The sequence below is a fragment of the Chiroxiphia lanceolata genome, chromosome 1 (assembly GCF_009829145.1).
Source record: "Chiroxiphia lanceolata isolate bChiLan1 chromosome 1, bChiLan1.pri, whole genome shotgun sequence".
NCBI classification, from domain to species: Eukaryota; Metazoa; Chordata; class Aves; order Passeriformes; family Pipridae; genus Chiroxiphia; species Chiroxiphia lanceolata.
This window is the reverse complement of record NC_045637.1, coordinates 103,361,879-103,382,369: the sequence shown is the minus strand read 5'-3', so window position 1 is coordinate 103,382,369 and position 20,491 is coordinate 103,361,879. Positions and strand designations below refer to the sequence as shown.

The following is a 20,491-nucleotide window of genomic DNA, read 5'->3' as shown; positions in this document are numbered from 1 at the left end:
TTGAGCACCTTAAATAAAGAGGGAAGAAAAGGGCATGTACCATGAGAGGTTAATTTGTAAAGCATGATGGCCCTCGGGCCTACAGAAGGGCTCCACATCTTCACTAACACAGGTTATTTTTGTGTGAGTTGCTCTGCAGGGAATTTTAATGTTCAGTAGGCATCAGCGATGTAAGAATTGGGTAGGGGTACCCTGAATGAGAAATATGACAGTGGCCACGTCTCGAGAGGCAACCTAAACCTTAACCCATATCTAGGTCATACACAACTTATCCAAGAGCTGTGGAGATGGTGGAGTCTGGTTTCCTATGGTTTTGTCTTGCATCCAAGTGGATGCATACTCTCATTGTTTCTGCAGGACTAGATTTCAGGACATTTCACTCTGCACTCAGCCAGGGCATCCATGCTGTAGCCTTCTCAGTGGGAGAGTTTATAAGGGTGTTCTCCTCACTATTGTCTTGCATATTTTTCTTGCTGGAGGAACTTAAAATATCTGAGGCTGGCAAGTTTTTTTTTACATTGGACTGGTTGGCCAGCAGGATTAAAGGTTACTAGAAGGAGACTGAGTCAAGTTATGCATACACATATAAACATATACACACAGTGCACAATTACATAAACCTCAGTGCCTTAGGAAACTAAGCTATAAGTAGCATGAGGTGTAGTAGGATTATATGAAAAATGGTATTTTCCTCAAATAGCTAGAGAGTCAGTTAAGTTTGTTTGGACACCTGGTGGTTCAATAACATCTGAACATGTATATACACAGAGAGAGAAAATTATCAGCAGAACAAAAGGAGACGAAAGAAATCCACCTTGAAAGTATACACATGTCACTGACTTTTTTGAAGTGTGGGTGTGTTGTAATACAGTATTCACAAGCAGTGGGCATAATTTAAGGCATATTTCTTAAAGCAAGTAGAATTGTTTTTATTCTCCTTGCAGAAATAAAGAGTAATATATTCAAGATTGGTGGTGGAACTACATTTTCAAACCTAACTAGTGGAGTACTGTCCTGGCTGTAGAGGACAGCAAGTCCTTCTGCAGTGTTTTCCTTCAAAAGAAAAGAAATCCATTCAAAACACATCTATGGCCAAGTTGATTTGTCCTAAACAGCCCATTGCAGATGATTAAAAGCTACATTTGGCTCTGCTCTTTGTTTCCCGTGGAACAAGATGCTGTGGCAACCTATACATCGTCATAATGATCACAGCGTAGTTACAGAATCCCCCGTTGCTCCAGAAATGTCGTGTGGCTGATAGATTAGGGCAAGATGCTGCTCCCCATAGTCAAGATTTGCCTCATGATAAAGATATTTTTGGGTAAGTTGCTCCACAGAGAATTCCTCCCCAGAGTTCAATATGCTTCAGTGATGTAGGAATTAGGTTAGGTGTCAGATGAAATCTGCAATCTTGTCTGATGTAACTGTAAATGACTGAGGTTAGGTTGCAGACAGCAGGAAACAGCTACTTAAATTCATTGTGACATGTACGTGGCAAGTTGTAAAATAATAATTCATAAAAGCAAAGATGGCAGTGTTTAGTTCTGAATTATATCTTTGGAGCTATTTCGTTCCTTTAAAGTTTAAGTATTGAAAGCACTGAGTTCTTGTGCACAGTTGACTTCAATGTAGACATTTCTTAAAGCATCTATAAATATATTTACCTCTCCAAATTTGATTAAGGCTCTGGTAAGTGCAAAATATTCTCAAGTCTGTTTTGCATTCTCTCAGTTAGTGTTTTGATGTCTGTCTTCAGCTTTATGCTACCACAGAGTTGGCAAGGCACAGACAAAGCATTTTTTCCCAGCTCCCAACCATATCATAAATTCCACAGGCTTATAAAGCAGTGTTTATTCTGCTGACATTCCCTAATGCAGCAAGTATATAGATGCCTAGCAGGGAAAAGAGATGATTTGGGTACAAATAACTACTAATAGTAAAAATTTTACTGTACTGTGGAAGAAAATTTTCAAGGGTTAACTCGCCACAGATTGCAATTGTTCTTCTAGAAAAGCTGCTTTGAACTATGCATGGCAATCTGACTCCCTGCTTGGGACTGTTGGAACTGAGCAATGATCCAGTGACATTCCCCAGGGAAGCTTTCTTGGCATGGCCTGTTCTCAGTTCCCTCCAAACCTGACATTCACAGAGAAGTAGAGAAAGAAATAGCATTGGGGTATCTACAACCTCATAGTTGTCCTACAATCTAACTGAATTCAGTGTAGGAGGTGAAAAAGCATAAGTTTGGATGGGGGAGCATTCCCAGGTCCCAGGGATGAGGCACCATAGTCCCTTTCCCTCCTTCTCCTGGTATCTGAACAGATACTTCTCTATCTGGTATTATAAGCCACAGACATTCAAAACTCTGTCATCCAGAAATAGAGTGATTTGTTTTAGTAATCAGATCATACTAATAAATATGATCTTTGCTTCTTTACCTTTTGATGGTATATCTACAGATCACCTTTTTAGGATTTTTAGGGTTTTTTAATATTGACAGAAAAGGGATTTACTTCTCTCTCATTCATTTATTTGCCAGGGGTATTTTTCCATACCAATTTTTAAAGTTTTCATGCAGCACCAATGAGCAGGACATTTTCTTTAAAGTATGTAGATTGGAATTCTCTGTTAAACCAAGGCAGAGGGTTTAAGAAAGGTATCAAATATCACGTTTCACACTAAAACAAGTGTTGTTCAAACCATTATTTATAAAGATGGACTAAGTAAAATAGAACGAGTCCAATGATTAGCAAAAACACAACCTCAATAGCATGTATGAGAATCAGACAGGCTTCACAAAACAATGCCAGACAGTAAGACAGAAAACGAATAATTTCCTTATCAGGTGATGCCCTCAGAGAAGAGCTTCATGACCCCAGAGTGCTGAACACCCCTGGAAAACTTTGAGGTTGCAAGAAATGTAAGGAAATTATGCTCTAGAGGTCAAAAGTCCCTAAAGGAAACTTGGCATAGCCAACCTGAAAAAACCTGATTAGGAGCTTGATTCAGACTTCATATGCTACAGACTGTCTTAAGTCGAGACCCCCTGGGAGTCACTTATCTCAGTTGAACTATAGTTTTGTATTGAACATGGAAGTTTTAGTGGTTTGTAGCATTTGAATCAATGTTTTTGAATAGCCATGCAACTGACAGGTGCTTCTGCAAGGCTCAACTCCTGCCATGGAGAAGAAAAACTCTTGTGGGTCTCAGGCTCTGGTTCAGCCTCCAGAGCACCTGGGCACCTCATTTGCCTGCTGTTCTTTCTCAACCATGATAGGCAGCTATCTCTGTTGTCCTGTTCTGTACAGTTCAGAACAAGACCACCAACATTCAACAGATGTGACTACCCTACCTCACCACAATCTTTTCAGCAAGGAGCCAGGTAAGGACCAGATTTCCTTGTTGAAGTGAGCAGGGCTATCAGCAAGTCCTGTCCAAAAGCCATAAGCATTCTTCATTCCTAAATCATATGGTTTGGCTTCTGGGAAGAAAATTATTGGTCTGTGCTGGTATGCAATAGCCTTTTAATCAAGTGACTGAGGCTTCTTTTTTGTTATTTAAAAATACAGACCTGGTAACAATCTATAATGATTCACTGAGAGCACTTTTCAGGTAAAGGTCTTGAGTAGCATCCTTCAAATTTTACTAAACTCTTGTGAGGCGAGAATTAATGTCTGGCTCTACACATGGGTACATTTTTGCTCTGGGAAGGCAAGAGGCCAATTTCATAGAAGCAACTAGAACCTCATTGCACTCATAAACTTTGGAAAACACAAGCCGGGACGTTTTGCCCACAGTGGGAATGCGAGGTGACTGGTGTTCAGTTCTCCAAGTGTTTTGCCTGCTTTTCATATTCTTTAGCCATTGGGCTCTTCTGCCTGGAGTGCCTGAGTGCTGTGGTCAAGGTGAACTGCAGGCTACTGCATGATTGCATGAGATGCACTCTGACTCAAAGCAGTCTGATTTTTTTTTCTTCCTCAGATGACTTTTTCCCTGGTCTCTAGCTATACCTAGGCAGTGAACAGAGTAAAATGCAGAACTCCTAATAACAGTCAAATTGAACTGAAAAAAATACTAGCTTTAATCCTTTTTGTCTGTGTCTCTGCATTTTCAAGCATCTATAAAACGTTATTACCCATATATTAAAATCAGCAGATGTTGGTCAAGCATTTCTTCAGACTTAAAGCTAAGCTTCTACAACCATCTATTGCTCCTGGAGTGAGAGACTGGGGAATGGTTAAGCTTTCTTGGGTGTTTCATAAAGGCAGTAACCCTTGTGTGAGCTGTTTCAAGAGTGGGCTGAGTATACTCTGTCAAGATGTTTAGCAGGGAAAGCCTCTGCACACAGAGGGTCGCTGTAGTCATCCCATCTCTTGGTGTCTGTGATCTTAGTATTGGATGTGATGTTATTTGGGAACATTTGTTTTGGTTTTGGCAAGCATGTTTACTAAGTCCATTTCACTTGACTTCTTGTAAGTCAGTGCATATGGATTGTCTCCTTATGGTCTTTGTACTATCTTCACCATCTGATTTCTTTTAATAGTGCATTAAGCAACTCAACTAGTTATCAAATTTGTGCACAGGAATATTTCAGAGGCATTTTATTTCTCCAGACACAAATGCTAATCCATTCATTAAATGCATTTACCAAAAAAACCTGCCAAAACCTACAGGAAATTATTTTGTGCCAAGAAAGTGTGAGTAAAGGAACTGTTGGTAAATTTGATTACTTTTTTTTCATCTTCAAATCACAGACTATTTATATTCCTATGTAGAAAAAGCCAATAATATTTACAGAGCATGTTTAACATTCCTGAAGCAGATTCTTAAAGGATTCTCTTTTCCTTATCTTTTTCTACATGCTCTTCAGGCACTGTTCTTGTATGCACAGAATGAGTCATCCATTCAGGGCATAGAAATCATATTCCCGTGCTGAGTCATGCTGGCCAGATACAGTGTCAAGCATCAAAAAACTGAGAAGATACTTGGCCTCAAAGAGGCAAATGGAAATGGAATGTGTCTTAACTATTACAAACATTTGTTGAGCAATTCTGACAAATATATAAAAATCATTACTATCTTGAGATTAGTAAAAGGAGTAGTTCCAGGAACAGAAGAACTAAATAAACCTAATTTCCTATAAATCTATTTCATTAAGAAAATATGTAGAAATCCTTTATTAATCTATTAAATTATTTAAATCTATTTATTTTTTTTTAATCTATTTATTATTCTTGTCTTTGGTTTGAAAAGGATGAGAAGTTCAGTGGAAATCTCTTTCATTACAGAACGTTTATCTCTCTCTGAGGGGACTTTCTCATATCTAACAAGACTGTTTCATCTCAGAAAGCAGGTTTAAAGGATCTTTTATTTTTGGTAATTAGGAGTTACCAAACTAGAAGCAGCGCCTGAAGGGTTAGTAGTAGCAAGCAGGGAGGTGCTGCTGGAGGAGAAACTTAGGAAGATCCCATAATATCTAAGGTGTTGAAAGACAAAGCAATAAAGCAAGTCAAATGGTGATAAAGTTATTTGCCTGCATATGAACTAAACTTTAAGTCTCCTATAAGTACACCTAGGATTGCATTGCCCAATAAAGCAGTAGTTTTATTCAGGGTCAAATGCTTGCAGAGTAGTTTCCAGTTTGCATATACACAATGAGAAATTAGACTGATTTGCATGGTTATGGCATAGCCAAAAGCATGCTGAGGTGTTTGAGTTCAGGCATTGATCATTGTTCAGGTGCTTTCAGTTTTGATTTGATTATACAGAACTGCTATAAACAGTTTCTGAATAACTTCTGAACTTGAGCCCTATTTATGAGGCAGGACAGGTCCAAAGTTTCACATACTATTTCAGTTCACAAACAGTGCTGTTCACATGTGACTGAACTTGTATCTGGGCAAAATCTTAGGCAGACTAAGGGGAGTAATGTATAATAAGCCTTTTTCTTTTGGGATGGAGTAACTTTCAGCTTATGATTCTAACCAGAACACTGTGGATGCAGTAATTTGACCTGTGCAGTTCAGCCTGTGCTAATGACAGTTTGAAGCACCTCGCATCAGATTGGACAGGAACTCCACATGAAGCTTGGAGGAAGGGCTCCATTCCTAGAGAGCAGGAGCATCACCAGAGCTATTTCTTTTAAAGAACAACAGTTTCACTTGACAAGTTTGCAGGTGATCTAGCAAAAAATACATGAAACAAGACTAAGTTGTGAACCACACATGAGCTGCTGTAAGACTTGAGTCTGTCAGACAGCAAAGGGGCTATTGCTTGGCTAAACCTCTCTCAGCAGAGTGAGCTGCAGTGCTGCGTACCAAGAATAGGATATACTTGTGAGATTTGTTTCTGATAAAATAATATTAATAACCTGATATCCTGTGGAAGGACTCTGGAAGTGCAAAAATTACAAAGCGTGGGCCCACCTGGAATGAACTGGTTTAGATTGCTTCTAAAATTGCACTTAAAATTAGGGAAATAGGTATTCTCCACAACCAATTTTCCCTTTCTGTCCTTTCTTCTCCCAAGGCTTTTCATTTCCACATTTCTAAACACATCAGTTTTAAACCACACGGAAAAGGCCAGGCCATTCGCTACTGTGGAAAGTATTGAACAAGACACACTTCTGGAACCTGGCCACCAGCTGTGCCACATTTACTTTAGTGAGGCTCCTGCTACGTACATAAGGTCTTTAAATTAAATAGCAGCTATGATAAATAAGTAAATAAAAATTCCAGCTCTCTGGAAAGTGGGAACTGTTTTCCCTCTTCCCTCATTATGACTAGAAGCTCTCCCCTCTGAGGCTAGAGAAGAGCTAGCAGAGCTGCCTGCCCAGTAGCATCCCAGCAGCTGCCAGCTACCCCAAATGGCTCAGCGTGCCCGGGAACATCAGCACTGGCCAACGTCATGCAAAAGGGCTGGTTGGCTGCCTGCGCAGACCTGCACAGCTATGTGAGTGTGTGCTCTGTGAATACCAGCAGTACCACCCAGACTTCAGTCATTAGCCTAAGGTCATCAGTACATTTCTGTGCATGGGAGTGTCTGCATTTTATGTATCACTATGGCTTGTCTGGGTGTGTATATATTTGTTTGTGTGCTTGCTCTGTAATGATCCAACCTATCTTACATGTATATTTTAAAATATTTTTTAAAAAGAGGGTAGATATCATTATCTAAGGGAAAGTGAAGTGCAGGGTCAGAGGCTATGCCCTTTGCTGAAGGATACAGAGCAAGAAATTGGCAGAGACGTGCACTGGTACACCAAGTTTCTGACACAAAGCCTGCAGTCTCCACTAAGCCATGTTACTTTTTTTGCCTCTTCTGTGTAGGAAGAATTCTGAATTGTAGATTATCTGTCACGCATTTATGCCATTGTGCTTCAGAAAGCCCTGTGGCAATGGAGAGAGGAAATGCTATTTCTTTCCTTTACCACTTCTGCTGTTATTGACAGCAAGACTTAAGCTCAGCAACAATTTACTCGACTAAAGCCTGAACAACTAACTGCTAACAAGCTCATGTACATCCTTCAGCAAATGTTTGATACAGTGACCAGCCAAGTCCAGCTGCATTCATTTCCAGTGACCAAAGCAGGTGGTCATGGACCCAATTATGACTTCGAATGCTAAATCAGAGTCCTGCAGATTACCCAATCCAACAATTAGTCCAGCCCTCTGCTTTGCTGCAGGTTTGTTTATAATGATCACTCTTTTCTGAAATTATTAGTTTGGGTTATTATGGAAGATTTACTGAACAGCAGGCTGTTTGGCAGCTTTCAGTTTGGAATTTTTTTAAGAATAGTTTTTTCCCCTGAATTTTTCAGTAAAACAAAAACATAGAAGGAATCACTTCTGGGAGTGACACATTTTGCTCACAAGATGTTTTCTTTAGCAACATTATTCAAAGAAGTCTAGAAATAAAATTCATTCTTAACCAATAAATTAAATAATTTCAACTTCAAAATGTCTGAACAGACAGGAAACAAGCTTTTGAATTTTTTTTAACCAAACACAATTTCTGGAAACAGCACACATTATCAGTGTGGCCTATTCTGTGCTTCTCACAGAAACGAAAATTTACATGACAAATGTGCCCACCTTCAAAGTAGACTATAAACTCAGAGAACCAACTGAATAAATCACTTTGCAAGAGGCAAATACTTTCCTCTGGTCTTTTTTTAGACTGCAACCTCCTAGGGCAGGGATAGTCTTTATTTTATACCATCTATTGGAACAACCCATTGCTGAAACTTAAGAAGTAATAGTTTCCACCAGACTTGATTCACATCATAAAAATCAGCTTGTGCCCTCTTGTTGACACCTCTGTGTAGGGCAGGAACTGAGTAGATATTCAAACTGGATGTTGTTTAATTTCAAGTAGAGTTAGTGAGATAATATGGTGTAGAGTGAAGAATTTGCCCATTAGAATAACATGTTGGGGTTTCTTTATTCATTTCTCAGCTCTTAACCACATTCTCACATCTCATTGTAGATTGTGAACTACAAGCCACATATGAAACTAAAGGAGTCAAGGAACCTATGTGTATTTTTGTGATATACAACATAATTTCAACACTTACCCGTGTATTGGCTGTGTATCCATTGAACCCCATTCTGTTACAGGAAAAATAATTAAAAGAGTCTTTTTCCTACTTTTTATTTTTTTATATGAAGAAGACAGACAAGCTTGAAACAAACTCCATTCCTTTTCCTTCCCTTTCTGCCTCCCCTGCAAAATCAGTTAAAAACATAAATCCTGAGGCTATAATTTGATGAATTTGATCTCTTCTTTTATAGTGGTACTAGCAGACAGGTTAAATCACTGGACATACCCAACAGGCAGAGCAGAAAAGATGCTTTCTGTTTCGTATATGCTGCTTTTCCACAGCAAAGCAATATGCGTCCAGAAGTCTTCAAAGATCAAATTCTGTTGCCTTTCTTTCTCTGTCATTGTAAGGTATTCTGAGGAATTTGATGCTTGAGATAAAGGAAGGTCAAGCCACAGGTGTTCATGGTCCTGAGTATCCTCATCTTTCGTGAGGCTCTGCTAGGATCTGTGGAAGCCATATGTGTGCCTAGAGAGACTGGTCTCTTTAGTGCTGTTCAAAATTGCAATGCCCCTGCACATGAATGGACTTATGGACAGATTTGATAAGTTCTTAGAGGACCACATTCCTTAAATAACTTGTCAGCATCTTGTTCCTGCAATTTTTTGGAACATAAGGTCAAGACCTTGCCCCATGGCCCTGTAAATCAGCAGGGCTGTGTTAACCTGGGCAAGCTTGAATGTAGACTGAGGTGCTGGACAGCTTTCCTTATTTCGCTCTTTGTTATGCAGTGTTTTCCTAATGTCATGCACATATTGTACAAAGCAGAGATTTACATATTCAGTATTGCTATCATAAAGCTCCACACTAAAGGCCAGATTCCAAAGTCTTTACTCATGGTGAGTAGGTCCCTCCTCCATGAGTAATGCCTTCGAAATTAGGGAAGCTCCTGGTGAAATGAAGTGTTACTTAACACATGGTAAGCTTTAGAGCCTTTCCCTGTAAAATTAGGGGTAAATATTGTCTCTTCCCCTCCTGTACTTCTAGGTTGATCTGATCCCACACATACAGATCCTAGGTAGGTTATTGTCATATGGGAATGAAGCCAACAGCAGAAACATGTGTGCGGCAGCCTGGTATCTGAGACAAATCAGGGGAACTCAAACCAAATTATCCCCCACCTCTATGGATATCTCAAGGATCTGGCAGTCCCTATACACCCAACACTCCACAAGTATTTTCTGTAGCTGGACAGAACGTGTGTCCCACTCTATGAGTTCTGGGAGAGAGCAGCTCGTGAGTTGATACAAGGGACAAGCCTTCTCTGCTGTTTAAAACTAGTTCCAGTGGTGGTGGATGAAGACCATTTACTCCCCAGAGGAAGAAGAGATGTTCTGTGTATGTAAATGCCTTAAAAGCTGGAGAAGAGTGCCTAAGGACTTCCACTTTTGCTTGCCAGTATTAATTCGGTGCAAGAGGAGAGCAGCAGTACTGTGTCAAATTGAAATTGGTGTTTCCATTTCACCTCTCCTTCCCCATCCCAAACAATCCCAGTGGCTGCTGTGGTGTTATATCTTTCCTGAGACAACAATTGTGCTTCTGTCTCTGTATTTAACAGCCCTCAAGGAACTTGAATTCTTCTATGTATTGCTCATATGCAACACAACATCCTATGGCAATGAGCTTCACAGCACAACTGAGCACCAAAGGGAGAAGCCTTTGGTAAAATAAGGTTCTTGTGGAGTGTGGGCTATGGGGCCTGCAGAAGATGGCCACTGAGCTCTGCTCTTCTTGGACAGGTGTCAGCAGCACAAGTTTCCCAATGTCCCGACTTTGTCCCAGCAAAACTGGTGCTGATTAGCAATGTCATTTCTATTTGTGTGGTAGAGGTAGTTCTCTGTGTTAGACCCAGATTTACAAAGATGCTGTGGTATTTAATTCTTAAAGAAAACTTCTGTGCTGTTTTGAATATGAAGTCTAATCTTCCAGCCTTGAGTAGAGGCATATTGGTGAAACATTGGAAGAGAGCTTGCAGGACTTGTTATACTTGTTCCGTGAATAAGACAAGGCTTTCTACTTCTCAGACTGTCCTTCTTAGGAATTTTACTGGCACTAAAGCAAACAAATGCCTTTCCTCGAGAAATGCTGCTATTTAAAATGCTAAGGCTGGATTTTTGTTTTAAAATGGAAAGAAAGCAAATACATCATTCCACTCTGCCAATGGCAGTGAATTATTTGTGTGCTTTGGACTGGCCTATAGACACATACACAACCATTATGTAGCAAATCCCACCTAAGTTCAGTGCCCCTTTTCACATTAGGCTCTGAGTAAGTCTGAGTGGGCTCCATATCAAGGGCAAAAGGGAGGGTTGAAGCATCTATACTAGTTGAAACCATGGAGATTGCTGTTCATGGCCTCTGTTCCCCCTATCCTTTTCCACGCAATACAAACGAATGGCCTCCTCCAAGCTTTTACCCTTGTTTTAACTCCTCCTAGAAAATTAAGTGTCAGATGTTCATACTAATGTAGTGGTTAACCAGCCTGTGGTAAAAACTCTTGGCTGAACTGGCTTGATTTATACTGCTCCTGTCACCACAGCAGTAATTAGAGTGATCAGAGCAGCAATGCCAATGCTGTATCTCATCGACTTTGCCCTCTTTCTATTTCAGGGAAGAAGCTTCACTTAAGAAGTGAGAGTGCAGGGGTTCCCTCAGACAGAAAACCCCATCTCAGAGATACCAAATCAAAATCATGGTGAAAGGTCAAGATTTTAAGAATACTTAGCATTCCTAAAGCCTTTCCTGTCTGTAAAGCACCATGTAGTTATTAAGTTGTTATTCTTAAAAATTGTTTAGGTATTTGTGCTACTTGTTATCCCCATTTTACATAGGGAGGGTTAGGCTCACACAGACTTCCAGCTTTTGAAGTTCTGGCTCCTACTTCAGCACCTAATTTTTTTAGGCCACACATAGCAATTTACCAACTTTGGGACAGACTTTTTACCTTTTTGCACTAGTAAGCTGTGCAGGTCTCCCAGAGAAGCAGTGATGGGTTCTCACTTGTGTCTTTGAGACATTTTCATTGTCATTCTTATTTTCTCTTGCCTCCTTCTTTGTACTCATATAAGCCTGGTGTTCACTTACGGTCAATCTTCTGGTTCTTGAGAAACAGTAAATGAAAGGCGATCTCCTTGGTTTCCTTTCCTGAGGGAAGTCTGTGTGAGCCATGGTCAACTCTGCAGGGAAGCCTTCTGACTTCTGTGTGGGCTTGTTCAAGTAGATCTGGCTTCTGTTGCACTTTATGTTAGCTTCAGGGGTGAGATGCAGAGATAAAAACAAAGGTCAGGAGCAGATCTGTAAATGACAAACATCAGAATCATGGAGCACATATGCCTCTCTCATTAGCTGTAAAAACTTTGGAAACCTTTGACTGCACCGATGTCCTGACATAGTCTCTTTAAACTTAAAAAACAAGCCTAGAGAGAGCATTTAGACACACTGCAGTATGCTCCAATTCAAATAAGGTCATGGAGTTGCACTCTCTAAACCTGCCATTATTCCTGAGGCACTATGAAGGACATCAAGGATACATTTTAACTGTTTCAAGTCAGACAATCACAGCTTCTTGCCAGCTTTTGATTTTTTAGTCTGGAAGCAAGATGCATGCAGTCATTGCATCTATTGGTCCCCAGCCCTGTTAACTAATTTTAACCAAATCCCATGGAGGAGTGAGGATCTCATGAGCCTTGTGAAATCTGGCGGTATGTAAAGAGGAGATACTGCAGCCTCAGCAGCTATCTGTTGTGTCACTCTCAGCCCACATGTCCAATTACCATGCATACATCTCCATACTGGCTGTCTCTTATCCTGTGTGGAGGGCACAGGAGGGTAGTGTAGATGGCAGACAACAAGGGGAGAAAGCAAAATCATTTGTAGAAAACCAGTCTCCAGTAGTTCCACTGCTGAGAGGCCCAGGCATTTGTTACTTGCTCCATATAGAACGAGCATTTCTATATGCTGCAACCTTATAGAAAACAGGTAAAATCTTAAACCACTCATCCATGTCCAGACTTATAATTAATTCCCACAAGACCCTCATCTCAAATTAATAGATTGGGCAAGGGACATAATGAAAAAGCACTCACCCAAATAAACCAGAAAAGCCAAATTATTGGTTTGCATGAGTAAGCGCTGGCTGGGTAAGTGAGGGCTAGGCAATGTAGCATGAACACACAAAGAAAGAACATTATTGAAGTTTAAATTGATAAAACCTTGAGGAAACTTGAGTCATTGGTGATAAATTTCTGTCTTCAGAGGAAATTAGTTTTAAAGGAAAAGGAGCTGGTTTAAAATATATTTAACATCTCAAATTTCATGTATTTATGCCAAAGTCGCTTTCCCACTCCCACAGACTGGGAATAGAAATTGTGGTCCTCACTCGCCTCTTTGAAAACTGCAGCATCGGTTGTTTTACAGTCAAATAAGCAGTGAGGTCAGGAAGGAAGCAAGTCTGGAAAAGTTAATGCTCTTGCGCTGGGTTTCATTTTTTAAATTAATTGGGTCTCTAGTTCTGCAGAAGTGGCTGAGAAAGGAAGTAATGCATGAAATCAAATGATGAGGAGCTTGTAGTTCGGGGAGCTGCTTATGAAGATGGGATGATGGAGAATGTGAAATAACCTATCCAATCTGACCCATTTCAGAAAAAAAAAAAAAATTGGCAGGAGACAGGTTTCTTTATCTTCATATATCCCCGGGCTGTTTCATGGTATGCTTTCTATTACACCAGGATATTGCATTCTTACCAGTGGTGCAGGATATCACACACTAGTAGCTGAGGGTCTGATGGAGGTGGGAGTGTGCACACGGAATGGATTAGAGGTTCACATCCTCTTGCTGTCATGTCACGTGAGGATTTTAAGGACTGAATCTGAGTTTGGAGAAGAGGAAGCTGCAGAGACAGCTATATCTTAATTACCTCTGGAAAGTTTACTGAAATGCTCAGAGAATTGCTCATCTGTCTGAACAGTAAAGCTGTCGAGAGCTCAAGAAGTAAATACCAGAGCGTTGAGATCAAATGCATATCCTGAGGTGTATTGGGGACCATGTTATAAATAGGAAGGAAGAAAAAGCCCGGGAGCATTCAGGTGACCCCTCTCAACCCCTTTTTGTAGCTATGTTTTGACAGCATCTAAAATGTGATGTCAGTTCTTGATTCTGGTTTGTGGACTAACTAACTTTGCCCTGATTCAGTAGAAGCACCTGATTCCTGTGGATGCAGTGGCCAGCCCTGGCTCCCAGCCTGCCTGTTCACTGGTGTGTGCCACTGGAATAGTTCCCCAAACAGCTGCCCGGCTGTTTTCAGCCTACTCTTTTCATTAGAGGTCTTATACGTGTTTTGTGTTATCCATGGGTTTACTTCATCTAGTTTATTTCGCAGTATTGGGTAATGGGTAGTGCTTGGCATTCTCATCCCATTGCCATTTTCATATCAAGCGGTTTTCTAGGTAACCTGTAAAGGACTGTGCTTGTTTATGTTCTGGGTTTGGGGTCAGCCCAGTTTGGAAACCTCAAAGACTGAAGCTGGGATCCAGGTCCTGTCTTGCTTTCTATAGATTAAAGCTTTGGTAGGAACTCAAATATTTCATTGTTGTTTTCTTTTTTTTCTAGAAACAGCAGATTGTGGGCAAGGGTATTGACAAAGAGAAAAGAAAATAAGGAAGAGAGTAAAACAAAAAATTTGTAAAAGCATTCTGATATGGATTGGGAGTGTGCTTCTGAGTGTGATCCTCTTCGTGCCATGGTCTTGGAGTGAGTTAAGCTGAAAGATGTGCTCCAGAGGTGTACATAACATACCATGACAAGTAACAGACATTCAGTCCATAGGGTCACAAGAGGCAGTCTGAACTAAAATGCTCAGGAACGCATGTAGTGAGGATGTCAGGGCCTGTGTTGCAGTTGTTTTGCTTTACAAATCCAGTCCTCCAACACCGTGTTACCCAAATCTCAGTTTTCAGTATTGTACATTGCTATGTTTGCCAAACTGCCTTAAGGCCTTCCCTGGGGGCATTTACACTGGATCCTCCTCATTTGAAAATAAAGATGCCATTGCTGGGGAGTCAGGCACTTTGTGACCTCTCTGATTTCCAGAACCTGCTCTTCTGCTCAGTCACACTTGCTGATGGTCTCCAACATGCTGCAGAAAACATTTGCCTTAGAAAGATTTTGGAAGTTAGAAGTATGATAAAAGAAAAAAGGCAACTGGTTGCCTGGTCGTGTTCTATGGGATTTCTTTTAGTGCAGTTGTAATATCTCCAGGATTTTGGTTGGGTTAATCATATTGAATTGACCAGCCTTTGCCACATATGTCTTTATTACTTAGCTATGCAGTGCTGAATAAAATGTGATACAATTTTTTCTAAAGCATAATGACTTATTTTGCTTTAAATAAAAATTACCATCTACTCTGTGGTTAAAATACTTTGGGGACAAAACCTCAAAGCACATGACAGAAAAGTTCTTTTTCCATTCTCTTCAGTGACAGCTTTGCTATTGGGCTTAGTTTTCCTGTGGAAAAATGCAAGGTAATGATTTCAGTGGTACATCTCTGAAGTCATAGAGAAGCAAGAAAGTGTCTATAAACATTAGGGTTCTTACTATCTAACAGGGCTGGGAAAATGAGTCAAGGTAGAGATACCTCCTTAGTGAAAAATAAGGAGTGGATATAAGGGAAGGCTGATTTACTTTATATTTGCTAGCCTAAATAAGGATGGGTAGCTGTAGTTGTTCAGCAGAATCACAGTGTTGCAATCTCTTATCATTCTTATCTGTGTCCGCTTTGGATGCAAACAGCAAGAGACGGCTGAATCTGAAGAAACCCCCATTAGCCACACCCTTGATGCAACTCACATTCTTTGTGCATTTACTCAGGGCTACCAGCTTTCCTCACTCTCTCTTTGCTGTAGATTTCTCAGCTCTACAAACACCCAAGGAGACAATATTTTGAGCAAATGGTATTGAACATGGCACTGAACTTTGTGTGAGAGCTTGGAAGGGGTCAGTCAAAGGACTTGGAAGGGGCAGGATAAATACAACCAATGCCAGCCAATCATCACACCTGAGCTTGGCTTCATGCCACTTTTACTCTTCCTAAGGCAAAGTCTGTGGTATGGGCTTGTGTTTTGTTGTCCCCATCTCTTTGTCACTGTGGACATACGTGGGCTATGACAGGCTATGCAGTGGGTCAGGAAATAGGTGAGCAGGGCTCATTTTTTGCTTATGCAGAACGGACAGTGACAGTAATGCAATTAGCAGTATCAGTGTTCATAATCAAACACCTGCTGTTACTAGTCATCCATCTTGAAAAACTATACAGTATGATCTGGTAATGTTCCTCCTGTGCACCAGTACAGGCTGGGAGCTGACTGGCTGGAAAGCAGCTCTGTGGAGAAGGCCCTGGGAGTTCTGGTGGACAAGCAACTGTCCATGAGCCATGTCCATGAGAGGGGACCATATGAATGTATATATGTAACTGAAGGGAGGGTGTAAAGAGGATGGAGCCAGGCTCCTCTTGGTGGTGTCAAGCTACAGCACAAGAGGCAAAGGGCAGAAACTGATGCACAGGAAGTTACCTCTGAATGTGAGAAAGAACTTCTTTACTGTTCGGGTGACCAAGCACTGGAACAGACCGCACAGAGAGGTTGTGGAGTCTCCCTCACTGGGGATACTGACCTGTCTGAATGCAATCCTGTGTAAAGTGCTCTAGACTGACCCTGCTTGAGCAGGGAGGTTGGACCAGATGACTGACTATGGTCTCTTCCAACCTTACTCATTCTGTGTTAGCTCTGCTTCTACTGACATCTGATTTATTCACAGCATGTTCAGCTGTGCTGCAATCATAGAGTTGTATGATTTCCGGTTGAGTGAAGAACTAGATGTAGTATAGCAATATCAGCGTAAGTCACCTTAACAAAATACAGAAATAAGGCAGAAGCTTGTTTTTATGTAGGAAGTTGTTATACTGTTTAGTAACAAAGATTTTGTATATAACATACCTTATTCCATGACAGTATCAGTCCTGATGTCCTTACCCATACAAACTATAAAACTTAGTGAGGTAAGAACACAGCAAGAAATGTCTAGTTTTGGGACTTGTTAAAGTTTGTGAAAAAACACAGTAGTCCATACATGAAGTTACAAACACCAAAGGGATGGATGCTTTTAAGCAGAGAATGTATTCTACCCTTTGAAAATATCTACTAGATGGCAATGGAGATGCCATATTACCCAGGAGCTCAACTGAGATTTTGTGAGAGGGGAAAGATTAACTATACGGCAAGTAAATCTGCATATTTTTGTCAATATGGTATAGTTATTCTTATGATACCCTGATAACATTTTTCAGTTTATGTTACAAATTGCAATGTTTATCATCAATACTGAAAGAATTTGCTATAGCCTTTTTTCTCTTATAATTACTTTAGACGTTAATCAAAATGCACAAAACAATTTTTTTTTTTTTTGCTTTCTACTGGACAAAATTTGGGGATCTTTTCAAGGAGAAGACATAATTCAGAGAATAGATAGCTCACACTTTCTCCCATGCAACAGCCACACTGTTTTATAGTTACTGTTTTGTTGCCTACTTTCATTAGCATATGAGCAGGTGCTGCAAATCCCCAACAGAGTTTGAATAATATTAAAAGTCTGTTCCTGATTCAAGTAAATTTTCCCTGAAAAATGCAACACTGAACTTCATGACTGAGATGACAGATAAAACCTGGATATGAAAAAAATAAAGAACATGTAGGAACCCTTCGGAGATAATACTATGATCATGTGTTGAAATACTGACTATGCAATTTACTATAACTAAGGTTTGATTTCAATACCCATGTGTGATTTCAATACTCATGTGTTTGTTGTTGTTGTCCTTTCTAAATGATGCTATACAAACAAAAAACAGCATTGAGAGAGAGAGAGAGAGAGAATCTGAGTGCGTAAAAATGCATCCCTTTTCATCAGGGACAGTCTCTAGAAGCAGCATGATCCAAGAAGGTTTAAGCAGAATGTTTAGAATTAATAGCTCTGGAGTGATAACCCTAGCTCTGCCACTAACACTCCGCCCAAGGCAAATTATTTTACATCTATAAAATGGAAATGATAGCTACTAACCTGCTTTACAGGAGATTTGTAAAGATAAATCAGTTAATGATTGTGCAGTGTTTTCAACATGCAAAATGCCATAAAGCTCCACAAATTATTACCTGAGCCCTTGCTTTAAAACCTCAGTAGAATACAAACTACAATGCAAAATACAATGTCAACTATCTCAAAAAACATGCAAAATCTGAGCAAATTGATTCTAAACCCCTGCTAATTCAGCTCTACTTCATTTCTCCTCTTCCAGTAAAAGGCCTGCCCTTTAGAACCACTTTTGCAATACACAGAGAAGAACTGCATTGCCATCCAGGAATGGTTGCTGATGAATTTTTTTGGAGGGCAAATGCTGACCCGCTCTCAGTGGATAATGAAAAACAAACAATACGTTTTTGTTTCATTTAAGGAAAGGACCCAGTAGCAGGGATTTCTTTACTCTTGAGAGGATTTTGAGACTCTATTCTTTTTTGAGGGAATGTGGAAGAGATATGAGAATTAATCCTGCTTTTTCCACTGATAGGAAAATCAGTTATTCATCCTCTTAACAGCTTCTCTCCACATGTGGCAAAGTAATCAGCTCAGTGGTGCAGGCAAGTGGTGGTGAGCAATTGCAGCCAAATTCTGCAATCCAGAAGTATCTTCATATGAAAGAACTACCAGCTTACATGGACTTCACTTCATAGGTCAACATGTTTAGGCTTAATATATAGAAGACAGGAGATATATACATACCATGAGGGAAGCAAGTAAGAAGAAAGCTGAAAAAAGATATCGTATTTAGTATTCTCATGATGAACTATCAATTTAAAAATTCGTGGTCAAAAGACTGGCTTTTGTCCCATGACCTTTAATGCATGCACACATACAGCTGGTAATAAAAGTTTTGCAACATGAATATTGTATGACCTTGGTAAAATTCATGTAATTACGTTAGATTTAAAGGAGTTGTACCAAAGGCAGTCACCGGGTATGTGAACAGCTGTTTAGGGAAAATGCCATGTTTGAATTCAAACCATTTCAGAAACTGTTCAAGGCCTGAAATTCCTGCCTGTGATAAGCTTCTCAAACCACAGTCTTAGAGTCTCTTTATGTATCTCATGACCTTGGCAAGCAGAGCACAATGCCACAAAAATAACACATTTGTGCTCACAAAGGTGGGAGGATGGAATCTATGGCAGCTTGCTGTGCAGCCCCCTTAGCAGTACTGCACTACCAGCAGCAGATGAGAGTATCCTGTAGTGGATATCTGCAGTGTGGGAAAAACAATTAAAGGGGAAATTGCCTAGGCTCTCCTTGCTCACCATGCTGGTAATGAAGGAGGAGTTTAGTTTGGATCAAATACTTGAGTTTATGTGCATTTATGTCAGGACAGTACGTGATGGGAGATGAAGCAAGCATGAAATGTTCCTGCTCAGTATAGCAGGTAGAATCATAATTGCACAAAAAAAAGTCTGCAAAGCAAGTATTTGTTCTTTAGCATGTTAGGACAGGACTTGGACAAGTTTCTCCACTGAGTTCACATGCAAAAGATGTTTCTTTTTTTCCTATGTTTAGTTTGTTTTTCATTTGTCATTTTGAATCCTTTCTTTTTCTAGATTTCAAAAACTCTATTGCTTCCTACATTGAGCTTGATGCTCAATGTCCACATCTATGGGCATATTTTTATTTAGTACAGAACTGATTTGAAGTTCATTTCTTGGCTATCTTAATTGCACTTCCTTTCTTATAATGCAAGCTGTAATCGTCAGTGTGTGCTGAGGATGCTTTGCAAATCTTCCCTCCCTAGAAGCTGATCTCTTTTTCCTGGGTCTCTCACTTTTAAAGATCTTCCTGTTTGTCTAAATAAATCAAAATGAACCACACACACATTGTGTTTACAAAGTTGCACTGTGTGAGAATCTTTGAACCAAATTGCGTTAATATTGTATTGTAAGCTCAGGTTCTGCCCTCAGTTACAACCATGAAACCAATCACATGAGCAGAGTTTCTGGGATGTTATTAATGTCTGAGTTTAACTCTAAGTACATCTTTCACATTATTTACAAAATATAATCAAACCAGAATGTCAGCCACAGTACTAAAAAGCTGAGTTGTAACCCAATTCATCTTAATAAACGATCACAGGCATGGTGGGATGATACATGGTTAAAGCTGATCAGGTGCTAGGATAAGTGAATGAGTTGGTAGTTTTCTTTGCCTGGTTAAGACAGTAACTAGTTAAACTATCAGAAAAAAAAAAAAAGATTTTACAGAGGAATTTGACTGGTAGAAGAAGAGTAAGGTATCTCTTGGAGGAACATGCATAACAGAGGAAAGTAAAGGTACACTCAGTGGTTATTTTGCAATCTATTGTGTTCCAGTGCCCTGTGATAGACACAGGCATTTAGCACGTAGTTCCCCAAACCTCATGTCGTTACTGACTTCAGTTCTGGAGTTCCCACTTAATCATTACAGTTTTAATACTTCATATCCTATTGCCAGTGTAACCTAGGTCTTCTCAAGAACTTTATGAAAAAATTACCCACCATCATTTAACAAGTTTGAGTGTTGAATCATGATTTACTCGAAGAAATCCCAGCCTAGACAAGTGGCACTTTTATGTCCTATTTAGGTACCTGAGCGACAAGACAGTGCTTCCTCCCACTTTCCAGAGGAACAGCCTGTTAGAAAAAGAGCTTGTAACCATAAGCACGTTTTAATGAACACTGAATAGCTTGGGTTTGCCTCTTGGAGGAAAACAAGTTGGGGGGAAGGAGCACTGTACATGGCCTCTTTTGTTTAATGTCTGTGGAT

The 20,491-nt window shown here is 40.0% G+C and overlaps 1 long non-coding RNA gene across 3 annotated transcripts; it reads left to right on the top strand.

The window, feature by feature from the left end:
• The first annotated feature begins 1,228 nt into the window (after window positions 1-1,228).
• On the top strand, window positions 1,229-18,593 carry LOC116780692. Of its 3 annotated transcripts, XR_004354578.1 has the most exons (6): window positions 1,238-1,321; window positions 2,846-2,920; window positions 11,213-11,304; window positions 14,210-14,350; window positions 14,690-14,777; window positions 17,949-18,593. It is a non-coding gene; the product is annotated as an uncharacterized LOC116780692 (long non-coding RNA). The 3 variants fall into 3 exon arrangements; XR_004354576.1 differs by lacking the exon at window positions 2,846-2,920 and having other exon boundaries at window positions 1,229-1,321; XR_004354577.1 differs by lacking the exons at window positions 2,846-2,920; window positions 14,690-14,777 and having other exon boundaries at window positions 1,229-1,321.
• The last annotated feature ends 1,898 nt before the right edge of the window (window positions 18,594-20,491 follow it).